General features: G+C 37.9%; 1 protein-coding gene across 4 annotated transcripts in view; it reads left to right on the top strand.

Annotated features, from left to right (window-relative positions):
* The window catches only part of LOC131050076 (pentatricopeptide repeat-containing protein At1g63330), a 100,130-nt gene that overhangs the window by 30,942 nt on the left and 49,807 nt on the right, over nt 1-19,381 (top strand). For all 4 annotated transcript variants that reach the window (XM_059218474.1, XM_059218475.1, XM_059218476.1 and 1 more), the window contains exon 4: nt 2,536-2,632. The gene's annotated coding sequence lies outside the window, so the exon portion shown is untranslated. The remainder of the gene's footprint in view (nt 1-2,535; nt 2,633-19,381) is intronic.

The raw sequence follows: 19,381 nt of genomic DNA, 5'->3' as shown, positions 1-19,381 counted from the left end.
GAAATAAAATAAATTATTTAATTAAAATGATAAATTGAAAAAACTACTTCAATTGATACATATTAAATTTTATTTATTTGACCCATGCCTAAAATCTTGATAAAAGATATATTTATTAAGTGATTTGTGATTGACCACTTAATAAATATTTTTACATTTCATTATTTTAATAAGTGATAAACCATAAATCACTTAATAAATCATAAAATCTAAAGAGATTGCTAAGTGATAAATAAATTAATCACTTAACAAAACTTACATATTAAAAAGGAATTTGAAAAGCATCGACCTCTCTAGAGCTTTCACGGGGACATTGGCAAGGAAAAATAAAAAATAAAGTCAAGGCAAAAAAAAACTTAAGGCTATTGAAGATATTTTAGGGAAAACAAACCCTAAATTATTCACTTCCTTCTTCATTGCATCCGATAGCTTCACTTAGAAGCTCTGCTGGGCGCTGACAAGGAGGGTTTGGAGGTTGAACCTGCAATTTGTTGATTCTGGGCCTCTCACAACAATTGAAATTTATCATTTTCTGTGCTTTGTTGCTGCTGGGCGTGAATTTTGCGAGCTGGGCGTGAAACATACGAGCTTCTTCTTATTCCCTTTGGCATTCGATATCTTCATTTTCCTGCTGTAGTGTGATTTTTTGCGAGCTGGGCGTGATTCCGAGTGCTGGGTGCCGCCACACGAGCCTCTCTTCCTTGGATCCGTTTTTCTTTTCGAATTTCTGAAAAAAAGAAAACTCAGGTGCATATTTTTCTGACTCTTAAAGTCAATTTTCTGAGCATACTCCTCTGAAATCTTGAAATGTGGAAATGGCTTGCTTGTTTATGAAGTATGATATATCTGATTTCTCCATAGTTGGAATCCATGTTGCACTGATAAAGTAACATTCAGGTTCTACTGTTATGACCATCCCTTCACGAAGAACACGAACAGTCTGCAATGAATCATGCTATAGGTTCTAAGGTCTCTCCAGTTCCTCTAAATAGCCCCCATTTTGTGTTGAAAGAACTGCATTATACACCATTTTTTGCAAGAAATCAAAACCTTAACAATAAAGATTATACAAACTGCTGCTGTAGCAGTCATTTCATTCCTCACTTTCCTTTATTTCAACCCTACTCATAATTCCAATGGAAGAAACGAAGGTTAAAACTCATTTCAATGCAAATCAATACTCTATGCTGTGCCTTTTTAAGCAATTAACGCTTTGACTGTGGTATTTATGTAACTGCCATCAAGCATAGATGTAATTTGGCAATTCTGGGACTGTCTTGGTTTCATGGTGTTTGGCTATGAAAACTCCTTATATGACTGCTACTTTTGCAAATTGATCACTGTGATTGTATCTTTGATTACATGCATCCCTTCTATAACTATGTTCAATGGTATCATGCATTGTGCTAGAAAGTTGTCTTCGTTATGATTCTGAAAATGCATTGTGTTCCTTACTATTTGCTGCCCACTGTGATTGACTGATCTTTGGTAGTTGTTTTCCATGCATCTACATACGATTGACTCAAAGAAATGGTGACTGTTAATTCATAATTTTTGGGAACTGTGACTTGTGCTTTTAGCATCATGACTTTTGTTGTTGCTGCTCCTTACTGAGTAATTAAGCCCTTCACTGTCTTTGACTGTTTTTTTTCCTTTTTTTCCTCATATTCAGTCCCAGAATTCGACATTATGTTTCCAGAGATAAGAGCTATCTGTAACCTCTCATTTTCATGCTTCTTGACTAGAGTTTTGTCACCTATGGCTGCTGTTTTAGATTGTTACATCATGCTTGAACTTACATGACTGCACTTGACCACGTGTCTGTCATTTTTACCACATGAACACTGTAACCTTTACTTGTAAATGGTGTGTCCCTCTCTATTATGACAGCAATTTAAGATCCAAAAGATCTTCAAAACCATTAGCTACTGGTACTTTCTTCATTATCTTTACTGCTTGTGAGGCTCATTTTTAAGCTTGAAGATTGTATTTTTCTGATCTTTCCCATTCTTTAACAAGTATAGCTCTGAAACTCATTTTTTCTACTCCTTATTTGCCAAAACTCCTAAGGATGACATTTGAAAGCTGCTCATTGTATATGCTGCCCTTGAAAATACTCATCACTGCTTTTATTCATTGTAGTTGCATTGAATAGATACTACTGCTTTGTAATAGTGTAAGAATCAACTTACTGTCATGAATGATGAATGTTTGATTGATACAATTATAAGCATGCTGGGCTCAACCCTTGTGGGAGCCCATTTACCCCACATACTGAAAATGAACATGATCAGATCTATAGCTGCACATGAAGCAAATATGCTAGAAATAATATGCCTATGTATAATGATTTTCTTGATTTCTTCTGATCTGATATTTCCCTTTCTGAGATTCCTCTATGATGCTGATTATATGCATCTGATGTAATCTAAGATTTACATATACATGCATGCGTTAGTATACATGTTAGGAATGTAATCAGCCATTGCTTAGAACAAAATGTTCTAACGCATTGTATACTTCATTCTTTTGCAGATACCAGAAGGAAGGCGGACGCAGACAAGGACAAAGCATCAATACAAAGTCAACATCAGGGCTATTCCAACCATAGCAGTCATTCAGGCAATGACTGGTTCGACTCTCAACATGCTCTTTTTATTTTATACTCATGTATACATGCCTATGTATCTCTTTCTTACACCAGTTGTGTATAGCTAGTCTCATGGCTCATTTTGTGAGACGCATGTATTTGATTATCAATAAAATTCTTCCTTTTTTTCTGGATGGGATGTCTCTCTCTTTTGTTGTTACGAATTAGAAGTATTGAAATGTAATTTTTAGTTGATTCTTCCTTAGTGCAGTTGGAATGCAATATAGCAGAAGTAATATGTACTTTGTTCCATTTTGTAAAAACAAACATAACCTAACCTATTTTTCAGCTAGAAGCAAAAAATAGGTAACAGGGCTCACAAAACAATGGAGGATGCAAGGGACTTTGCAGCTCCTTCAGGGACTTTTAGAGAAAGTAAGAGGCCCCGAAGATTTTCTAGCTATGTAGCCCTTATGAATGATCTCTCCAAATCAGAACCCTCTAGTGTACCAGAAGCTCTTAAACACCAAGTTTGGAAAGATGCAATGTTTGAAGAATATACATCCATACTTAACAATGATGTGTGGGAAATTGTTCCGAGGCCAAAAGGGAAATCCATTGTTTCATCCAAGTGGCTGTTCAAAATCAAACATGCCGCAGATGGTAGCATAGAGAAACACAAAGCCAGATTTGTTGCCCAGGGATTCTCACAGAAAGAAGGGATAGACTATGATGAGACATTTGCTCCAGTTGCTAGGTACACCTCAGTTAGAGCAGAACTGGCCATTGTAGCAGTCAAAGGTTGGAAAGTCCATCAGATGGATGTGAAAACTGCTTTCTTGAATGGTAAAATTGAGGAGGAAGTCTACTTAGAACAACCAGAAGGGTTTGAGATCCACAATGCAGAGACACACGTGTGCAGATTAAAGAAAGCCCTATATGGTTTAAAACAGGCTCCCAGGGCCTGGTATGAAAGAATTGACAGCTATCTTCTGGGATTGGGATTCTCAAAGAATGATGCAGATCCGAATCTATACTTCAAGAAAGTCAAAGGTAATATGCTGATATTGATCTTATATGTTGATGATCTTCTGATTACAGGAGAAAATCACCTTATTGGACAATGTAAGAAAGACCTTGAAAAGGAGTTTGATATGAAGGATTTAGGCCTTCTACATTACTTTCTTGGATTGGAAGTTTGGCAAAACTCTGACAGTATTGTGCTTAATCAAGGAAAATACACCTTAGACATATTGAAGAGATTTGGTATGATGAACTGCAGACCCATGTCTTCTCCTATGGAAACTAATCTTCACAAACTGAAGGAGGCAGTAGCAGATTCCCCAATGGTAGATCCCACTCTCTACAGACAGATGATTAGATCGTTAATGTACTTGGTCAATACTAGACTTGATATCTGTTATCCAGTAAATGCCTTGAGCCAGTTCATGTGTGAACCTTAGGAGATACATCTTATGGCTGTGAAACATATTATGAGATACCTTCAAGGTACTCTTAACTATGGACTCAAGTATGAGAAAGTTGATTTGGATCTTCATGGGTTCACTGATTCAGATTGGGCTGGAAGTGTGACTGACAGGAAAAGCACCTCAAGATGCTACTTCAGTTTGGCTTCAGCCATGATATCTTGGATTAGCAGGAAATAGTCTTCAATAGCTCAGAGTTCTACAGAGGCCGAATATATTGCAGCTTCCATGGATGCATGAGAAGTTGTATGGCTTAGAAAACTACTTGTGGGATTATTCGGTGAGCCACTGAAGCCTACTATAATTCATTGTGATAACCAGAGTTGTATAAAACCCTCTGTGAACCCTGTATTTCATGATAGATCCAAACACATAGAGATTCCTTACCACTATGTGAGAGATATGGTGGATAGGAATGTGATTTAGTTGTAGTATATCAGTACAGGAGACTAGACATCAGACATACTGACCAAACCTCTATCCAGAGTAAAAGTCGAACACTTCAGGAAAGGACTTGGTATGATTGAATTGTAATTTGCTTTATGATATGTACTAATATATAAGATGTTTAATGTGTAAACTTCTTTTGTCGTGTTATGACTTTATGGGCTCCTCCCCCTGTGTCCATTTCTAAGAGGTGACGATTTTTTAGATAATGAACACTTGTACTGAACATTACAAGGTGACGATCTTGTAATGTTGATATCATGCTGACTTGATATCATCTTGACTCATGGATGTGCCATGATATGTTATGGTAGACATTATGTGACGTAATGTCAGTGTACATACCATAACTTGGATATAAGAGAATTCAATATTCTCAAATTATTTTATATCCAAGGTATCGCGTGTTATGCGATATTGATATCTATATCACGAGATGATGTGATATATTTCTGTATCACGTGTTATGTGATACATCATGTCACGAGCATATGTGACTTGATCTTTTGTATTACGAGGTCATGTAATACATTCTATTATGAGAAATGTGATGCTATATAATTAGATGATTATTTCAATGTTTACATAGATCTCCATTTATCTTCCCTAGCTAAGAGGGAGTGTTCAAACAATGTAGCTTCGGTAAGATAAATGATTGAATGAGAGATAAATGAAGTCTCTCATCCAATCATCTATCCTATCGATAAATCTACATGCTAATGGTAGACATCATAATCATCTTTATAAGCATTTCTATCAACGATCGAGATATGATTGTATTTGCTATGCAGTGATTTCATTTATATGCTGTGATTGTAATCGGTTCTGCATATCTATTCTGGTTGTCATATAACAACACTAATAGTTATCGTATTAACATATTTTTGCTCTTATACCGATCCATAATCGGGTTGCATTTAGCATCGATTACCATGAAATAGCATTAAGAATAAATCGATTAGTGATCGGTTAATGATAACTAAAATTGCATTAGAAACTAACCGATTCATATGATGGGTAATTAGTGTTGTCATATGATAACTACAATAGTTATCGTATTAACATATTTTTGCTTTTATACCGATCCATAATCGGGTTGCATTTACCATCAATTACCATGAAATAGCATTAAGAATAAATCGATTAGTGATCGGTTAATGATAACTAAAATTGCATTAGAAACTAATCGATTCATTTTTGGTTACAATGATAATCAAACCGCATTAAATCACAAACTGATTGGCATCGATTATCATTTGTTATGCATCGGCATTTATATTAACCGATAGTTATCGGTTTGCATTATGAAGAGGCACCACCCTTGATCAAGACATGTCTTGATCGGACATGTCATGAGACATGTCCGGTCAAGGCATGCCTTGATCTTACAAGGCAATGCCTATATATATGTGCTGTGAAGAATGCTGGAGAAATATTGAAATCAATAAATATTATCTACAACCACCTGCAAACAAAGAAGTTTCAGTTCATAATCAGAAATAAGTAGAGAGCATACATTAATAGCATTGAATATTGTCTAAGGAATTAAAAGAAAGACAAAATCCTTAACATTCCACTTTTGAACATAAATTTGAATACTTTTACACATGACCTAGGTGACTTTTATCCTTTGGTTGCTCAAATCCACGACCTAGGTGACTTTTATCCTTGAGTTCTCAAATCCACGACCTAGATCACTTTTGTCCTTTAGTTTCTCAAATGCACAACCTAGGTAACTTTTATCCTTGAGTTACTCAAATGAAATGTCCCCCACAATTTTTTTTCAGATTTTTAACACCATAAATTCACCCATTAGCTTTAGCATGATAAAATATAGAGAGCAATACAAATTGGCAGTTGGACCAGCCACTTCCACTTTTCAGTGGGATAAATAAATACTGAAATTCAACAGCTATTTGGCGGTATAACTAGCCAATTACAAATCCAAGTAACTGAAGTAAACAAGATAATCACTCAACCACTTATTCAACGGGAGGACTGGAAATAACAAACAATCTACTCAACCAATTATTCAATGGGAAGACAAGAGTACAATGAAATAAAGATAGGCGGCGAAGCCAACCTCTTCCACTTATTCAGTGGGTGTTGTGAAACAATTCCAAAATGAGATTGTTGTTGGTACTACTAATCAACATTACAATACATAACAAGAATTTTCAGATCAAGAGATATCGCTGTCCAAAGCTGCAAATGATGTTCAATGCACTTCACAAGTTACAAGAGACTAACTCCCCAAAAAACAACCCCACACTCCAAAACTCTAAATCTGATATACTTCACCAGCAGACTGAAAAACACAAACCAGCAACATTAAAATACACTAAAATGCTTATAACTCCTCCAAAACTCAACGGAAAGACCTGAAACTAAGTGCAAATGGGCTCTAGTGAGGAGGCACCCCAAACCAAGACCAATAGCCAGCTGCAAACCCAATCAACCGTTAATGCACACATTCCAAGACAACCCTAGACATGGTACGACCTGGGAAGAAGGGCGATTTGCTATATAAAATTCACAACTCCAAATTAACCTTTGAGCCTTAGGGAAATAAAGAGAGAATACCCAGAAGCCACAAAGTTTCTCCCTTAGACTTATGATGAAAAAAACACTTCAGCTCTACAATCCACCTGCAACCTGAAAACTCACAAACACCCCAAAACGCATTAGAAAACATCAAATGTTACTACAATAATGAACTCCATTTGTTCTTTTGTGTAAAGAACAGTCTCACAATCTCAACTAGTTGCTATCTTTCAAGCAAGAAGCCAAGAACTAGCTAGGAGGTATGCATTCCTCGAAGCAATCAATCAGAATTTCGACAGCACTTCATTGCAAATAATCATGGATATGATCAAATGAGGAGTAGAGCCTTGTATTTATAGAGAAATTTCTTCAAATTCAAATTCGACTCCCTCCGAATTGACATGAAATGAAGTCAAATGCTAACTTGGACACCCAAAGCAATATAATATTTGCCTTTATTTTAAATCATATATTCCTCCAAAAGGGACGCCAAAATCAACTATTGTTTGGACACTTTAAAGGTTATAATCTTTAAATGAAAAATCTCCGAAATGGACATCCACCTTATGTCTTGAAAATTATACTTTAATAAAAAATATCAATAAAGTGTGTTCAGGCGTCCAAAGTAATAAAGTGAATTATATCATAAAATTAACTCATTTTCTCCTAAGGCATCCATCTAGCCTTATTAATAATTCACTTATAAAATATTTTTCTTCAAGCAGGAATCACCCAAAATAAGCTTAGACTTGCCAAAATAGCTCCAAAACTGTTGGAAGACAAATTGCTCAAATTGACCTGTCAAAAATAGCCATCTGAATTGACCTTCTGAAACCCTGCTAAAAATAGTATTGCTAAAAATAGCACTTACTAAATATAGCATACTGCTAAAAATAGTAAGTGTTTCCAAAGTGATTTTAACCACATTTAGAGCAGCCGTCGCAACTTACTAAAAATAGCGTCCGAAAAAGTCCTCCAATTCATTTGCATGTCATACCATTGTGAAGCTCTTTGAAAACCCAGAAAAACCTAGAGAAATGAACTGTCCTTGCTCCCACTTACTAAAATAGTAAGTTTACCAAACTTTACTGCTTCCTATGCATGCACCATCATTGCGAAGCTTTCTAAAAACCCAGAAGGAATCCAGAATCAAAACTGTGAAACTCCAACATGCAAGCCACTAAAAATGCCGAAACATCCTCCTAGAAGTAGGAAACCCTAATTCCTGCTCTTGACTAGCCTACGGGTCTTCGTAATAGGCTACCAACCAACGGCCAATGGAACTGATTATTGTTGAGAAGGGGACATTATAGTCTGCCCTCCCCAAGATGGCTTGTCCTCAAGCAACCACAAGTCTGGATGCTGCAAAATCTCCTCATTTTTCCAAGTACCATCCTCCAAAGGTAAATTCTTCCACTTCACAAAATACTCCTTGATTGTCCTCCTCCTCAAAGAGCGTTCTCTAAAATCAATGATCTCCTTTGGAATCAACACCAATTGTCCTTCCTCATCCAGGGGAGGCAAATCAGAAGAGACAACTACATTGTGTCCAAGTGCCTTCTTGAGGCGAGACACGTGGAAGACACTGTGAACTTTGCTACTCGCTGATAGCTCCAACTCGTAAGCCACTACACCAACTCTCCTGATAACTCTGAATGACCCATAGAAATGTGGCTTGAGTTTCTCCGCTCCGCTCCACTCTTCTTGAGAGTAGACTGTCTGAAAGGCTGAAGCCTAAGATAGACCATGTCTCCAACCTCAAATGTGCACTCCATATGTTGCTGATCAGCGTACAACTTCTGCTGATTCTGTGCAATCTGGAGGTTATTCTTCAAGGTCCTCAAAATGCCTTGACACTGCTGCACCATATCTTTTGCTTGGGGGGCTTTGCTACCACCAAACATCAAATCAAAAAAGCTAGGAGCCTCATAACCATAGTGTCATGAAAGGAGACATTCTGATGGACATGTGGTTGGAGGAATTGTAGTAGTACTCTCCTAAGTGTAGCCATCTCACCCAAGCTTTTTGCTACTCTGAGACATAATTCCTAAGATAGCCCTCCAACCACTTGTTTACAATCTCCATTTGCCCATTAGTTTGTGGGTGATAACTAGTGCTTGGAGTGAACACTGTACCACACAATCTGAAAACTTCTTGCCAAAAAGTGCTTTGGAACTTGCTGTCCCTCTCACTGACAATGTTTTTTGGCAACCTGTGAAGTCTAAACACCTCATGGAAAAACACATTAGCAACTTGAGCTGCTATAAATGAGCTAGCAATGGCAAAAAAATGAGCAAACTTGGTCAATGTATCCACCACAACATAGATACAATCTTTGTCGTAAGCTCTTGGCAACCCCGTGATGAAGTCCATTGAAATACTTTCTCATTTTTGATTGGGAATTGGTAGAGGCTGCAACAAACCAGCTGGAAGAGTATGCTCATTTTTGTTCATCTGACAAGTGTGACACTCCTTGATATAGTTCAACACATCATTTTTCAATCCCTTCCAAGAGAACCTCTCACGAATCTGCCTATAGGTTTTAAAATATCCTTGAGGACCAGCAAGAGGAATGTCATGGAAAGTCTGCAAAACCTTCTTCTTGAGCTTAGATTCGGGCAACAAACAGATCCTTCTCTTGTAGTGGATCAGCCCATCAACTACCTTGTACCTTTCATCTTGGAAAGTACCCTCAATAATGCTGGTTGCAAACTGATTTTTGGCATAATCAGCAAGCAATAAGTCCTTCCAATCAGTAGTAAGCTCACACAAAGAGCTTAAGTGGGGCCTTCTTGAGAGTGCATCTGCCACAATGTTGTTCTTGCCCTTGATATACTCAATGTCGAAATTGTAAGCTTGTAGTTTACACACCCACTTCTGCTGCCTTTCATTCAATTCCTTTTGGTGCATGAAGTGCTTGAGACTATTGTGATCTGTTTTGACAACAAATTTGCTCCCCACCAAGTATTGTCTGAACTTGGCCAATGCATGCATGATCGTGAGCATTTCCTTGTCATAGATAGACTAAGTCTTCTCAATTCCTCTTAGTTTTCTGCTCTCAAACACAATCAGATGCTTCTCTTGCTTCAAAACAACACCAATACTTTCTCCAGATGCATCACATTGTAGCTCAAAGGGCTTGGAAAAATCTGGTATAGCTAAAACAGGTTATGAGCTCATAATCTCCTTGAACTTGTCAAACACACCTTGTGCCTTTTCTGACCAAACAAAAACTCCCTTTTTAGTGAGATCTGTAAGGGGAGTAGCAATCTGAGAGTAGCCCTTCACAAATCTGTTGTAGAAGCCACAAAGACCCAAGAACGCTTTTAGATGCATCAAGTTCTCAGGTGGAGGCCAATCAACTATTGCCTTGATCTTTTCGGGATCAACCTTTACTCCATCCGCATTGATGATATGACCAAGTAGAGCAGCTCCTTCATCCCAAACTCACACTTGGATTCTTTTGTAAACAATGATTTAGACTCTAGAATAATGAGCACTTCATCCAAGTGCTTCAGGTGCTCCTTCCAAGATTTGCTGAAGATGAGGGTATCATCAAAGAAGATAAGCTCAAACTTTCTCAATTGCTTCGGAAAGATCTTGTTCATGCAGGATTGGAAGGTAGCAAGAGCATTAGTCAACCCAAAGGGCATGACTAGGAACTCAAAATGCCCAAAGTCGCATCTGAAAGCAGTTTTCTCAATGTTTGACTCCCTCATTTGGATATGATGGTAGCTTGATCTAAGATCAATCTTAGAGAAGAAAATAGCTCCATGTAACTCATCCATCCTGGGTATGGGGTACTGATTCTTGATTGTTTTTTGATTAAGGGCTCGGTAATCCACACACATGCGCATGGTCCAATCCTTCTTCTTCACTAAAACCACTACAGAAGCAAAGGGGCTCTTACTTGGCTGGAAGTATCCCATATCCAAGAGTTCCTTGATGGCCTTTTCTATCTCATCCTTCAACTTCTTTGGATACCGGTAGGGAGTAGTAATGACCGGTTTAGCTCCTTCCAATTCAATAATGTGCTTAGTCACTCTCTCAAGTTGTCTCCCAGGGGGTGGGCTATCAAAGACTTTACTCCTCTTGGTGATCATTCTTGAATATCTGGAGGGTAGTGTCTCTTTTCTACCATAGGATCGGATGGCATGATCACACATTCCGCTGCCCATTCCACTTGATCATGACAGATCAACCTCTCCATCCTCTTCAATGACACAATACGAAGGCCTCCATTAGACATCCCTCTCAACACCACTTTCTTCCCTTTGGCCATGAATTTCAACTCCACTGTTTGCAGATTGAGAGTGATCTCACCAAGAGATCGCAGCCATTGTATGCCAAGTACTGCATCATCAGTACCTCCAATGCTAACAACATAGAAGTCATCCTTGACTTCATAATTTCCCAACCTCAAAGACATATTGGAAACCATCTGGTTGCAAGAGATAGTAGAACCGTCTGCCACCATTACTTTGAATCCATCAACTACTTCGGTTATAAGGCCTCTCTTTGCAACAATTCTTTAATCAATGAAATTATGTGTTGCTCCTGTAAAGTTATTTCAATTTCAATTAAAGAACAAGTTATGAACTATGTATGCTATAAATGGATATGAGGAATTATGTCAATGTCTAATAATTCTGATTTTATCTGCAGGTCTGAAGGAGAGAGATCATTTAATATTTTCTATGTCTACTCCAAATGAATTCAATTGGCATATATATCATTTAGGCAACCGGTCAATTGGTGTATTGACCGGTCATACCTTTTAGGCATGACCGATCAATGCACCCATTGATCGGTGCCTTTGTAAACACAATGCTGATTATCGATTCAAAACCCCCGATAGCATATTGTAATATCATAATATAATGACTGGTCAATGTAATGAATCGGTTCATATAAACACCGATGATTCAAAGTGCACGATGTATGTAATCCAACCGGTGCAGTTGTTAACCAATGTTAATTCCAAATGAAGCGGTGTTTTCATTAAACCCGATAACAGATGTGAATCGGTGCCAATGGTTATGCACCCGATAGCAAGTATGTATCGGCTAATAACCCGATAACTTATAACATTTAATATGCTATCGGGTTAATACCCCGATAGCATATTAATGCCAATTAATAATTGACATTAATATGCTATCGGGTTGTTAGCCCGATAGCATAATGATAAGTAATGTTTGTACAATCCGATAATCATATGCAATATAAATCAGACATGAAGCATGTAAATAACAGAACAAGGAAGGTTAGGAAGATCTTATCTTGCATAAGCTACCATGCATTAACACTCCCTCTTAGCTTTGGAAGATAGATAAGGCAACCTGCATCACATTTCCTTTTCATAACTTAGATAATTTCAGTCAGCAAAAATCATTTATACATGAGAAGTACCATCAAGACATATGATACAAAATAGAAGAACATCACCTGAGCATGTGACATAAAGTATTATTTTAACATGTGATAAAAGTAAGAGAATCATCACCTGATCATGTGAGAAATCATCAAAACATGTGATCTGTAAGATTCATCAAGATATCACTTAACACGTGATATTAGTATTGCCTAACACGCAATACTTAAGGATAAGTCTATGAGAAAGGTTAGTTTCTCATCATATCCAAGTTGTGATAAGTGCAATAACATTTATAAATGTTTATCACAACATAGTCATGGCAAATCCATGACTTACCAGAGATCCAATCATGATCAATGGTTGAGATATCACCTACACGTGATATCAGTATTGCTTAACACGCAATACAAGGATAACCATATGAGAAGTGTTTAAGTTCTCATTATATCCAAATTGTGATAATGCAATAACATTTGTACAAATGTTGTATCACAACATAGTCATGACACATCCATGACTTACCAGTGATCCAACATGATTACTGGTTTGACTATCATAAGATCGTCACCTTATGATGTCTACATACAAGTGTTCAGTATCTGAGAGATCGTCACCTCTTAGATATGAACACAAGTGGCAAGAAGCCAAGAGATAGTCCAGACATGACAAAGAAGTTTACACATTAAACATCTTAAATATATGTAAGTATAGATTACAAAGCAGATTACCTTTCTATCATACCTAAACCCTTTCTGAAGTGATCAACCTTCACTCTGGAAAGTGGTTTGGTTAGAATATCTGCAGTCTGATCTCCTGTACACACATATTCTAACTTTATCACATCCCTGTCAACCATATCTCGTACATAGTGATATGGAATCTCAATATGTTTGGACCTGTCATGAAATACTGGATTTACAGAAAGTTTTATACAGCTTTGATTATCACACTGAATGACTGTAGGTTTCATAGGTTCTCCAAATAATCCCACGAGCAATTTCCTTAGCCATACTGCTTCTCGGGCAGCCATTGAAGCTGCAATATATTCAGCCTCTGTGGAACTCTGAGCTACTGAAGATTGTTTTCTGCTGATCCAGGATATCATGGCTGACCCTAAACTGAAGCAACACCCTGAAGTGCTCTTTCTGTCAGTCACACTGCCAGCCCAATCTGAATCTGTAAATCCATGTAGATCTATGTCAACCTTTTCATATTTAAGACCAAGCTTTAGGGTACCTTGTAGATATCTCATTATATGCTTTACTGCAACCAGGTGTATCTCCTTAGGTTCACACATGAATTGACTTAAGGCATTAACAGCATAGCAGATATCTGGCCTTGTATTTACTAGATACATCAGGGACCCAATCATCTGCCTGTATTGAGTGGGGTCAGTAGGTCTTGATTCTGCTGCTGCTTCTTTAAGTTTATGGAAGTTGGTTTCCATAGGAGAGGTCATGGGTCTGCAGTTTAGCATTCTAAATCTTGTCAATATGTCCAAGGTGTACTTCCCTTGGTTCAGTATAATATTATCAGAATTCTGCCATACTTCCAATCCTAGGAAGTAATGAAGAAGCCCCAAGTCTTTCATATCAAATTCTGTGGATAGATCTTTCTTGCATTGATCTATTAGGTGATTATCTCCTGTAATTAATAAGTCATCAACATATAAAATTAATATTAACATATCACCTTTATTTCTTTTGAGGTAGAGATTAGGATCTGCATCATTCTTAGAGAAACCCAGCTTTGAGAGATAGGTGTCAATTCTTTCATACCAAACTCTGGGAGCCTGTTTGAGCCCATAAAGAGCTTTCTTGAGTCTACACACATGAGACGTTGCATCATGAATTTCAAACCCTTCAGGTTGCTCTAAGTAGACTTCTTCCACGATCTCGCCATTTAGGGATGCTGTCTTAACATCCATCTGATGTACCTTCCACCCCTTTGCTGCTGCAATGGCTAGGACAGCTCTTACTGATGTGTACCTGGCAACAGGTGCAAATGTTTCTTCGTAATCTATTCCTTCCTTCTGTGAGAACCCTCTAGCTACAAATCTGGCCTTGTGTTTTTCAATACTGCCATCTGCAGCATGCTTGATTTTAAACAACCATTTAGAAGACACGACAGACTTCTTGGTTGGCCTAGGAACAATCTCCCAAACATCATTCTTCATAATGGACTGATATTCTTCAGTCATGGCATCTATCCATACTTGATGTTTGAATGCATCTGAAACATTGTTAGGTTCAGCTTTAGATAGATCATTCATAAGTGCAGCATAGTTGATGAATTTATTAGGCCTCTTGCTTTCCCTGAAGGTTCCTGAAGGAGCAGCGAACTTCTGAGCTTCTGCTATAGTTTTGGTGGCCCATAGTGGTCTTTTCTTGCGATTATCTATAGGTGGGTCTTGTGTTTCACTTATAGTTTCCTCAAGATACTCCCTCTGAAGCTCAGGAGTAGGTTCTTCTTCTAGGTTAGGAGTAGGATTATGAATTTCAGGTTCTATTGTATTTTGAGCCCTTTTGAAGGCTAAATCTTCTTCAAAGATTACATCTCTACTGAGTTCAATATTTCTTTGCCCTTGTACATAGATTCTGTAGGCTTTAGAAGTTTCACTGTATCCTACAAGTATTCCCCTTTTTCCAGAGAGTTCTAGTTTTAGTCTTTTCTCTTTAGGTACATGAATATAGACCGGACACCCAAATATCCTAAGATGGCTGATATCTGGTTTTGTCTTGGTAAAGACTTCCTCAGGAGTTTTATCTTCAAGGTGTGAATGAGGACATCTATTTTGTATGTACACAGCAGTGTTAGTTGCTTCTGCCCAAAGGTTCAAGTTTAGATTTTGATCTAGTATCATGGCTTTGGCAGCTTCTACTATGGTCCTATTTTTCCTTTCAGCTACTCCATTTTGTTGTGGATTATAAGGTATTGTCAACTCCCTCTTAATCCCAGAATTTTTACAAAAGTCTTTAAATAGTTCTGATGTGTATTCCCCCCCATTGTCAGTTCTTAAGGTTTTAATTTTGTTTTCAGAGAGATTTTCTGTTAATGTTTTAAACTCTTTGAACCTACTTAGGATCTCTTCTGATTCTTTATATTTCAGAAAGTAGATCCACGTCTTCCTAGAGTAGTCATCAACAAAAATTACATAGTACAAAAATCCCCCTAGCGAGGGTACGAACATAGGTCCACATACATCAGAATGAATTAACTCCAAAACTTTGCTAGTTTTCCTAGTACTATTCTGAAATGCATTTTTGGTATTTTTACCTAAGGCACACCCTTTGCATGCCTTTGAATGATATTGCTTCAACTTAGGTAGACCTGTGACAAGGTTTCCCATGGTTGACAAAGCTCTATAATTCAGATGACCTAATCTCCTGTGCCATACTTCATTTGCATTAGTTGCTTCATGGATCAATGCTAGATTGGGCTCTGTACATAGCTCATACAAATAGCCTTGTCTTCGACCAATGACCTTAGCGTCTTTGATGGAGGATCTCTTTGGCCAAGCCAACACCTTGTTTTCCATGAAGGTCACTCTGTATCCTTGATCTTCTAGTGCTGATATGGAGATTAGATTTCTTTTGATGCCTGGAACATATAGTACTTCTTCAAGTCGTAGTGACATGCCTGACTTCAGTTTGATGGTGCAGGTTCCAATTCCTCTGACTGGATGTGAAGAATCGTCTGCGATGGTTACTTCCTCATCATCTTTCTCTATCATGGAGTCTAGTATTTCTCTTAAGCCGGTGATGTGTCTGGATGAACCACTGTCGATCACCCATGAGTTAGATTTGTTTGAAGTATGGCTTGTAAGTGCTGAGTAGAGGACATAGTTCTTGGAGTCATTTTCTTTTCTAGATTTCTTTACTTTTGCAAATGTGGCTTGCTTCCCTTTCTCTGGACAGTTTGCAACATAGTGTCCGAATTTGTCACACCTATAACATTGAACATGTGATAGGTCTTTCTTAGAAGTGTTCTTACCTTGTTTAGCTTTTCTTTTCCTGGATTGCTTCTTTTTGTATTTTTTATTGATGTTTGTATTTAGGACTTGCAAGTCTTCATCTATATTCTTCTGTTTTATTCCTACCTTGTTCAATCGGGATTCTTTTTGTAGACAGTCATCTCTTAGTCTCTCAAACTTAGGATATTTGGACCTTGCACTGATGCCTTGGACGAATGTACTCCATCCACTAGGCAACCCATCTAAAACAATGAGTGTTAGTTCTTTGCCTCGGATCTCGTAGTCCAGAGTTGCAAGATCATCTTTTAGAACTGATATCCGCATGAAGTAGGCGTTGATTGTCTCCCCTTTGTTCATGGTGATATGATTTATTTCTCGTTTTAGTGCTAGAGTACGACTTGCATTTGATATCTCAAATGTCTTTTCAAGTGCCTTGAACATTTTATAAGCCGTCTCCTGCTTTCTAATGATGGGCATTATATTATTTCTTACCCCATCCACTATTATTTTAATAGCCTTATCATTTCTCTCGATCCATGTGGATTTCTTGGTTTCATCTTCTGGTTGTGCACTTTCAGTTTGGACATATGAATCAACTTTGTTTTCTCTTAAAATCATTTTGATTCTAAACTTCCAAGCTGAAAAATCTTCGCTACCTCCGAGTCTATCTTCGAATCTGATAGCGTTGGCCATTATGGAAATGTGATGTAGTTTGTAACTTAGTCCTTGAATTTTATCAAAATTGAATAGCCTTAGGTTCGATAACCTGGCTCTGATACCATGTAAAGTTATTTCAATTTCAATTAAAGAACAAGTTATGAACTATGTATGCTATAAATGGGTATGAGGAATTATGTCAATGTCTAATAATTCTGATTTTATCTGCAGGTCTGAAGGAGAGAAATCATTTAATATTTTCTATTGTCTACTCCAAATGAATTCAATTGGCATATATATCATTTAGGCAACCGGTCAATTGGTGTATTGACCGGTCATGCCTTTTAGGCATGACCGATCAATGCATTCATTGATCGGTGCCTTTGTAATTATACCATTAACACAATGCTGATTATCGATTCAAAACCCCCGATAGCATATTGTAATATCATAATATAATGACTGGTCAATGTAATGAATCGGTTCATATAAACACCGATGATTCAAAGTGCACGATGTATGTAATCTAACCGGTGCAGTTGTTAACCAATGTTAATTCCAAATGAAGCGGTGTTTTCATTAAACCCGATAACAAATATGCCCGATATAATTAAGCCCGATAACAGATGTGAACCGGTGCCAATGGTTATGCACCCGATAGCAAGTATGTATCGGCTAATAACCCGATAACTTATAGCATTTAATATGCTATCGGGTTAATACCCCGATAGCATATTAATGCCAATTAATAATTGACATTAATATGCTATCGGGTTGTTAGCCCGATAGCATAATGATAAGTAATGTTTGTACAATCCGATAATCATATGCAATATAAATCAGACATGAAGTATGTAAATAACAGAACAAGGAAGGTTAGGAAGATCTTATCTTGCATAAGCTACCATGCATTAACAGCTCCCGTGTCAATAAGGGCAATGTCTTGGTGCTCTCCAAGCACTCCCCTAACTCTGAATGATTCATTTTTATGGAGATTGGAAATTTGAGCAACTACACCCCCATCTTCTTGGTCATCTTCAACCTCTTCGTACTCACTTTCCTCCATATCAGTCCGCTGTTCTGTATTTTCAAATTCTGATCCATCAGCAAAATAGGCTTCCATGCAATGCGCATTGCCTTTTCCATAGCACTTATGACTTGGGGCCCATGGTTCCTTGCAAGAGTAACACAAATTCTTCCTTCGGAGCTCATCATCCATCCTAGAAGGAAACTTCTTGGTCTGATCAGAAAATTTCTTCTTGTCCTTTCGATAAGGGAAAGACTTGGACTGAAATTTTGACTTAGGGGCATCCAACTCCATACTTTTTGATTTTTTAATGGCTTCATGCAAAGTTGGTGGATCAAAAGCCTTCACCCAACCTTTCAAAGGTTCCTCCAATCCCTCCGTAAAAAGGAATATAAGCCTTTTCTCTGTGATGTTTGGCACCATCACAACGAGTCTTTGGAAATCAGCTATGTAAGTGTCCAATGAACCTTGCTGTTTCAGCTAAGCAAGCTCTCGAAACTTCACCTCAGGATCTTTTGTGTCGAATCTTTCAATGAGCTTGTTGGTGAACTCATTGTAGGTGACAATAAGACCATGGCCAAGAGTGACCAAACCATGATACCACCACTCATGAGCAGCTCCATCCAAATGCAAAGTAGTAAACTTGATAGCATCTTCTTCCGGCATTGGTCTCAAGGACAAATAATTATCCAACTTCTGAACCCATGATCTAGTAGATTACTTATCACTTTCGTCAAAGTGGGCTAGAGTAACCTTTCCAAGGGCTTGCTGATAATCTCTTAGAGCATAAGGGCGGTTATCATATCTTCCACCTCTCTTCTTTTTTTGGTTCATGAACTGATCGAGGGTGAGGATTTCCCGAATCTCAACAAGGAGAGAGACATACTCCATATAATTGTTTCTTACTTCATCAGTTGTTGGAATATCAATTTCAGCTTGTGATGCTTCCTTGGGTAGGAAGACAAGTTGCAAAGGCCTAGAGATTGACCCTCCAGGCATTCCTCCATTAGGACCTCCATTGTTACTCCCTTGGTTACTTCCTTTTTCTCCATTTGTTGTTTCCATTTCCACCAAGGTTGTTGGAAGTGCTAGCTTCAGGGCCATTAGTGGGTTGATTAGGAGTCCCACTGTAATGTTCCTTTGTTAATGTACGACAAGATTGTGAATGTACGAGGTGTGACTATATGGTGAGGGTGAGGGTGTATGGTGGAGGTGAGGTTGCAGGTGAGGGTGCTACGTACGGTGAGGGGGTACGGTGGGGATGTACGATGATGATGTA

The sequence above is a fragment of the Cryptomeria japonica genome, chromosome 3 (genome assembly GCF_030272615.1).
Source record: "Cryptomeria japonica chromosome 3, Sugi_1.0, whole genome shotgun sequence".
Lineage (NCBI taxonomy): Eukaryota > Viridiplantae > Streptophyta > Pinopsida > Cupressales > Cupressaceae > Cryptomeria > Cryptomeria japonica.
Note: the sequence above shows the minus strand (reverse complement) of the source record. Positions and strands in the feature narration are given on the sequence as shown.